We start from the raw sequence: 7,145 nt of genomic DNA, 5'->3' as shown, positions 1-7,145 counted from the left end.
CTAAAACCTAGTGTGTGTGTGTGTGTGTGTATTAAATGTAAAAAAATTTTTTTTTTATTTTTTGACGTTTTGTATTAAATGTAACAACATATATTACATGCGTAAAAAAAAATAAAAAAAACGATGTTACATAGGGTTTTCACAACTCAGATGTTTTGTATTAAATGTAACAACATATATTACATGTGTAAAAAAAACCGATGTTACATAGGGTTTTCAAACTCAAGTGAGTTAGGTTAAAATAAAAACCCACTTGAGTTGTGAAAACTCTAGAAACCCATTCTCAACCATATGTTTTTAATTAAATTTAAATCTTGTGGTGCACAATTAAAGTTAATAAAAAATGTAAACATAAATATAACATTTTCTCTCTCCTGAAAACATATATAAAAATCAGTAAAAAAATATTAAAAAATAGCAAAATAATTTTTTTTATTTTTCGATATTTTGTATTAAATGTAACAACAAATATTACATGTGTAAAAAAAACGATGTTACATAGAGTTTTCACAACTCAAATGGGTTTTCATTCTTTACTTCCTCTCTCTCTCTCTCTACATATATATATATATATATATATATATATATAAATAGACATTGTGACGCAAAGTTTACCCGAGGAACATTGACCCAAGAAAATTTTTGTAACCAATGATAAGTAGATACGTGAACAAATCTCAATGGGTCTATTACGTGAAAATTTTCGGCTTGGCATGTAGCAAGAAGAATCTGTCAGAGCAATATGTCATGACACGTGGCACGGGCGAAATTTTAGCCGAATCAAAGACAATTTGGTGAAATTTTCCCACTTAAACAACTGCATGGGTACCTCGATCCCAACTATACGCTCATTTGGATATATGCATGATCAAATGCACCCAAAATTAAGATTGATAACTTAAAAACACATTCAATCTTCTAAAAATTCAAGAACACAATTATAAATAAACGCATTACTCAACAACTATCACAACTAAAGGTGTGTTTGTTTAAGTCTGAATGGCTTCTGATTCTGATTCGATCAGATTTCATGTTGTTTGTTTCATTAATAACTCTCATATGAATGATTCAGTAGCCATCTGAATGATTCAGCTTCAAAATAGCACACCCACCACAGATCTTCACCATCCTTCTCCACCACTTGCACAACACATCCACCACGATCTTCACCGCCGTTCTTCACCTTCCCACCGCCTACCACCACCACCGCACAACCAGCAAAACCCAGAGATACAATTAGATGCCCACAGATGTATTAAAATACAATCTTTTTAAACACCATGTTTTCAAAACTTCCTCAAATTCAAAACCCTAAATTAAATCAGGTCAGTCCTTCTGTCTTAATCTTGTTTATGTTGTCAATTCCTGATTTGTAACTGCATGATTATAGATATTAGGATTATCAATTTAGTATTACTTCCAATTTGTCGTTATATGTTTGATCATGTGCCAATGAACCCTAATATATTAGTATGTATTTGAGCTCCTTCTGTATGCTCATATCATAATATAATTTTACTTGACTAAATTCATAGTAATTTTGAATAATTTGAGTTTGTTACGATCTGTCAGATCTTCAAAAGGTGTGTAAACTGCAAAAATAAGTATGGTTAATTCAAACACGCCCGGTAAGCGAGTTGTATTTGTCTTGATTGACGGGTTGGGAGGTGCTTCTATCCCAAGATTCGGGTACAAAACTCCTTTAGAATTTGCAAAAGTACCAAATTTAGATGTAATTGCTTCTGTTGGAGTTAATGTAATATTCGTTACTTTTCAAACCCGAAAACCCGACCCGTTTTGAATTTTTGGATTTTTGTTTTCAAATAGTTATATATATATGTGTGTGTGTATGTGTGTATGTATGTACGTACGTATGTACGTACGTACATACGTATGTATGTATGTATGTATTTATAGATGTATTATTAAATCCCCAAGATTCGTTTGACGTTCGACTTGGTTTCTCGTTCAATGTATTTTGTTCATAATTTATATTCCCGAAGTTTGATGTTCAATGTGCGTTCGAATATTATTTCATTGATTCATTTACAAAACCTCTAACTTTATCGTTAATCAACTTTCGGGTTAAATACGTAATCATACAAAATCAGAAATACCTTCCAAGTTCAAGGGTTAATACCCAAAATATATTATATAATTCTGGTTGAATAACATTTCATAGTTGAAGGACCATTATGCAATTTATATTAAGTTTCAGATTTAAAAAGATTATCAAACTTCAGGGGCCTAAATGAAACTAAATTTAAATTAAATTATTATTATTATATAAAACCCTACCCAACCTTTCCCCCTACCCCGTTTTTCCGTCCCGATTTTCCGGCCACCGGAAAACGGCTCCGGCCACGGAAAACCCCTCCATCTTCGTCCCTTTGACTCGTTAATTTATCCCAACGACTTTAGACTTCAATATTATATGTTAACTAATAGATTAATTGTAATATAACGGCCTAGAATCATTATTAAATCCCGTAACCATCGCCGGATATCAATCTCAATCAAATTAATACGATTAACACGTAATGGACTCAATTCGTAGTATAAATAGATCCTTCTGTCCCAACTAAACTCATACTCAACACCAAATAACATCAAATATACACCTAGAAGCCGTAATCAACCTATATCGATTGTATTCCGGCCGTCTCTCATTCTTATGCATTCCGGCAACTCCTGAGGTATTGATATATGGTTTTAATTCGCAAACAACAATATAATCAAACCCCTAACATAATTTAATCGAACATGGAACCAAAATGGAGAATCAAGAAGCTAGGGTTTTGAAATTGAGGATGATCCAGAAAGTTAATTTATAATTAATCGTTTTCGTATATAACCTGAATGTTGTACTTGGTCTAGTGGTTAGAACCTCCGTTTATAAACGGCCAGACCCGGTTCGAAACCCCGGTTCAGTTTTTTTATATTAATATGAATATACTATTTTGACTAAGTTAATATATTTAATATAAACCATACCTTAAGTGAATGTATTTCCTAGTCCAACTGGTTAGTACTCTGTTATAATAACACTTAGACCCCAGTTAAAAACCCGGGTAAACCCCTTAATTTTTAATATGGTTTTTAATTAATCTTTTATTTATTAAATCATTATAAATAATTTTAAAATCATAATTAAATCATAAAAATCAGTTTAAATTAAATAAAAATTATATAAATTATATCTCACCGTCACTTAAAAACCAAACTTCCACTCTCGTAAAAGGTTAATTAAAAATCGTTAATAATATATATCGTAACGTTTAAAATATTAAAACTTATTTCGTTAACACATCAAATAAATTTCTAAACTTATAATTATTAATTCAAGAATCTCGAACTTTATAACCTTCACGTTGTCATCTATAAAATAATAATATAATATTATCGCATTTCCGTAAACTAAAGTAATAATATAATAATCAAGAGATATAAAACTAGTGAAATGATCCCTAAACCTCAACATAACTTATCAATATATAACCCCGTTAGATTATCGATTAAGTCTCGTATTCGTTTATCCTAGCTAGTGCGGATCTTTCAAGTCGGCTTTTGTGACGCTTTCGGTTCGTTCGCCGTTTACAATATTTACAACGCGTTTGGTTATCAATATCGTATCAACTCATAAGGTGAGTTTTTTCACCACCCCTTTTTAAACGTTTTCATATTTGGGGTAGCATATGTATCTATTACAAAATTCAAGTATTATGATTTCGATTACAAACTACAATTCACTATATGGACTTGTGTGTTACTTGATTAATTGCTCGAATTTACTTGCACGTGGTAGCCTCAATAAGTATGATCATACGCCCCCCTTTGCACTCAAGTCCATTGTATCGAGTGGAAAATGGCCTCATTATCCGAGTACGTTGGTTATTACCAACTGGAAAGGACCTTACTTGCGCAATTACCCGTGTACGTTGGTTGATACCAATTGGAAAGGACTTTACTTGCTCGTTTATCACTTGTCCATCAATTGTATGATTTTTACGTATTATATCAAACTGTGGGAATCTCACCAGCTATGTTCGTAGCTGACTTTATTTTATACATATGTTACAGGTGTAGAGATACGAGGATGAAAGTTAGAAGACACATAGCATGCTTATAGGATATTCAAAGAAAACTTATCATTTTGTTTATTTATTTGTTACAATTTGTATTATTTGATAAACTTGTATTACATGAAGATTTAAATGAAATAATATTATTATGGTCACCTACTAGTGTCATGTGTGTTTGAACATTCTGTACATCACACTCAGGCGTTTCCGCTTTAGCCGGGGTGTTATAGTTAATGAGCCCATAGACCGGTTGAAGTCAGTTTGGCATGCGGTAGTGATAGTGCTTGTCTTTCTATTTTGGGTTATGACCTGTGAGTTTATTATAGTGCTCGAGGCGTGTTTGAAACAACGGGTTGTAGATTAGAAATGGCTCCAGGCGATATTGCCTTTAAGGTATGTTGATATGTACCTAAGCTCGTAAATGAACCGAACGAACACTGACAAATCATGTCTGTGTTCGTTTAACTTTAACCAAACAACGCTTTTTTTCCCAATTCTTTGAGTTACACAAATAATAACATGCTACATATGATTATAAGATAAAATATAGCTTAATGGTGTCTTTAATAGTTCTACGCTTAATAATGTCCTACAATTGCAAGGATAAGGTGGTTAATTTCACTGGAACTCACATGATAGCCATCAACCCTTGTCATTTAATATTTCAAACAGACGAATGGATCTTCATCAAATTTCAGAAGTACTTATTATGTAGCGCGGGTAAAAATTCTAGTTGTTAATAAAAATTCATTTTTATAGGAGAAAAGTGGTGTAGTTTATGGAAAACCAAAAATTTTGTACTTAATAGCTAATGTTTTTTCATGTGATTAATGATGTTGAATTCTTTTGATGTTTTAATAGTTTTGTTAATTCCCTAATTTGGCCCAATTTTATCGTCATTAGAGTAAATGCTATTTGCGTCCAACCAAATCTAACTAAATAGATAAATTTCATTCATCACAAAATAATTCAGAGAGCTAAAATAGTCATTCTGCATAATCATTCAACCAAACAACACTTATTGGTTCAACACTTAACGGCGCAGCATTTTCCGAACAGCCTCTAAGGTATGTTGATTTTTTTTTCTAAAAAATTAAAAGGGTTCGTATTCTAGAAATAATGAATATAATTTAGATATATTTAACAGAAGATTAAGAAAATACAGATTAAAAACGTAAAACTTCTTTTCAAACAAATACTTTGTATGCGAACACAATGTTGATAGCCTTGTGTCCATTTCAAGCTCTTTCACGATCTTTAATCAACAAACTGCGTGCATACTGAAAGTCAGCTACACTAAAGGGGTGTTTGGATGAGCTTTTAAAAGTGTTTTTTTAGCTTATTTGCTTTTTGAAAAGCAAAAGCAACTTTTAAAAAGCTCCAATTTGAAGCTTTTGGAGGAGTTTTGCCAAACACATTTTGCTTTTTAACAAGCAAACAAGCAAGTTTTAAAAGCTCACCCAAACACCCACTAAGTGGGTTCTAGTTTCTGACTCCACTTAGTTAACCCGACTCATATTTCTTCTTTGCAACACACACACACACACACACATATATAGGATCCAATACAATAATTGCAAATCGTACATTATGTACGCGACTGCCAACATCCTTAATTTCAGAAAACACGCGGTGAAAAATTGTAAATTCTTTCAATTCGTTTCCATCCTAATTAACCGTTATTAAATTGTTGTCACTAACTCCATTGCAGATTCCACTTCAATTGAATTGAAAACTTGAAAATTGATTTCAACTGATAAAAGTCTAAATACGTTCCAGATTTGTTCATATGATAAAAACGATGATCAAATCGATGATCGATTGATGATTATTATGAGAAGTGATTTCATTGTCCAATTTCATGTTATAGAAAGCTTAATTTCAGACCTACTCTTGTGAACGTTTAAAGGTTTTGTGTTGAGTGTTAACTTTTTTGTTTTGAATTTATGTGTTTTTTGTTCTGAACTTCTTAGATTTCGTTCTGAAATCTTAGAACCTTTTAAGTTTTGTTATGAACTTCTTATGTTAAGAATTTATTAGTTTTTTTTATTAACATTTTAAGTTTTGTTCTGAACTTTTGCTTTGAATTTCTTAGATTTTTGTTCTGAACTTTTTAAGTGTTTAGTCATTTGTTCTGAGTGTCTTACAATTTTGTCCTGAACATTTTAAGTGTGTTCTCTTATTTAACTTAGTACTATTTATTGTTAGGTTTATTTTGTCAAGTTTGGCCGTGTCAGCTCGCTTATCTTTTGTTCACATCTTTACTCGCTTTTTGTCGATGTGAGTTTACATACCCCTTTTTCCACTTTTACATAATTTGGGGTTTACATTCATACCATTATCAAGCTACTCATGTTTTTTTACCGTATTTATTCAAATACAATTCAATCCATATTTATGCATGATTATTTGTTTGCTATGTGTTTAGGCCTCATGATTATGTGCATATGTGTTTTTGTGTATAATTTTGGTTGGAGGTTCATCCTCATCCTCATATAAGCGTTGAGTGTCCATGTTTGATATTCAAGTATTGCGAGTTAGTCAATTTACATATTCATGTAGGGATGAGCTCGGTATCGTACCGGTACCGAAAATCCCGATCCTGAAAATCGCAAATTTTTGCTACTAGCACCTGTACTGAAATGTTCGGTTCGGTACAGGTATGGTACTGGTACGGTACCGGGACGATACCGGTATTTAAGGTAAAATTCGGGAAATACCGGTACCGTACCGGTCCCGAAAACTCAAAACCTTGGTACTGATTCGGTACCATACCGATTTTTTCTCATCCCTATATTCATGTATGCTTAAAATTAACCCTCATAATCATATGAATTGTAATTTTTGTCATAATTCTATTATATATCAAAACTTATGTATTCTCACCAACTATTCGTAGTTTACACTCTTCATTTTTATATATGATACAGGTATATGTGTTTAATAATTATCAAATTGGAAAACTATTTAGTTTACCCCTAGGTTATTTAAACAAACATGTAATTTTATTAGATTGCTTGATTTATTTGTAAACAATGTGTATTTGAGATTATTGGAATAAAT

Source organism: Bidens hawaiensis, unplaced genomic scaffold, assembly GCF_021521415.1.
Source record: "Bidens hawaiensis isolate Kalapana, Puna unplaced genomic scaffold, B.hawaiensis_p1.1 tig00051672_1, whole genome shotgun sequence".
Taxonomy (NCBI): Eukaryota; Viridiplantae; Streptophyta; class Magnoliopsida; order Asterales; family Asteraceae; genus Bidens; species Bidens hawaiensis.
This window is presented reverse-complemented; position numbering follows the sequence as displayed.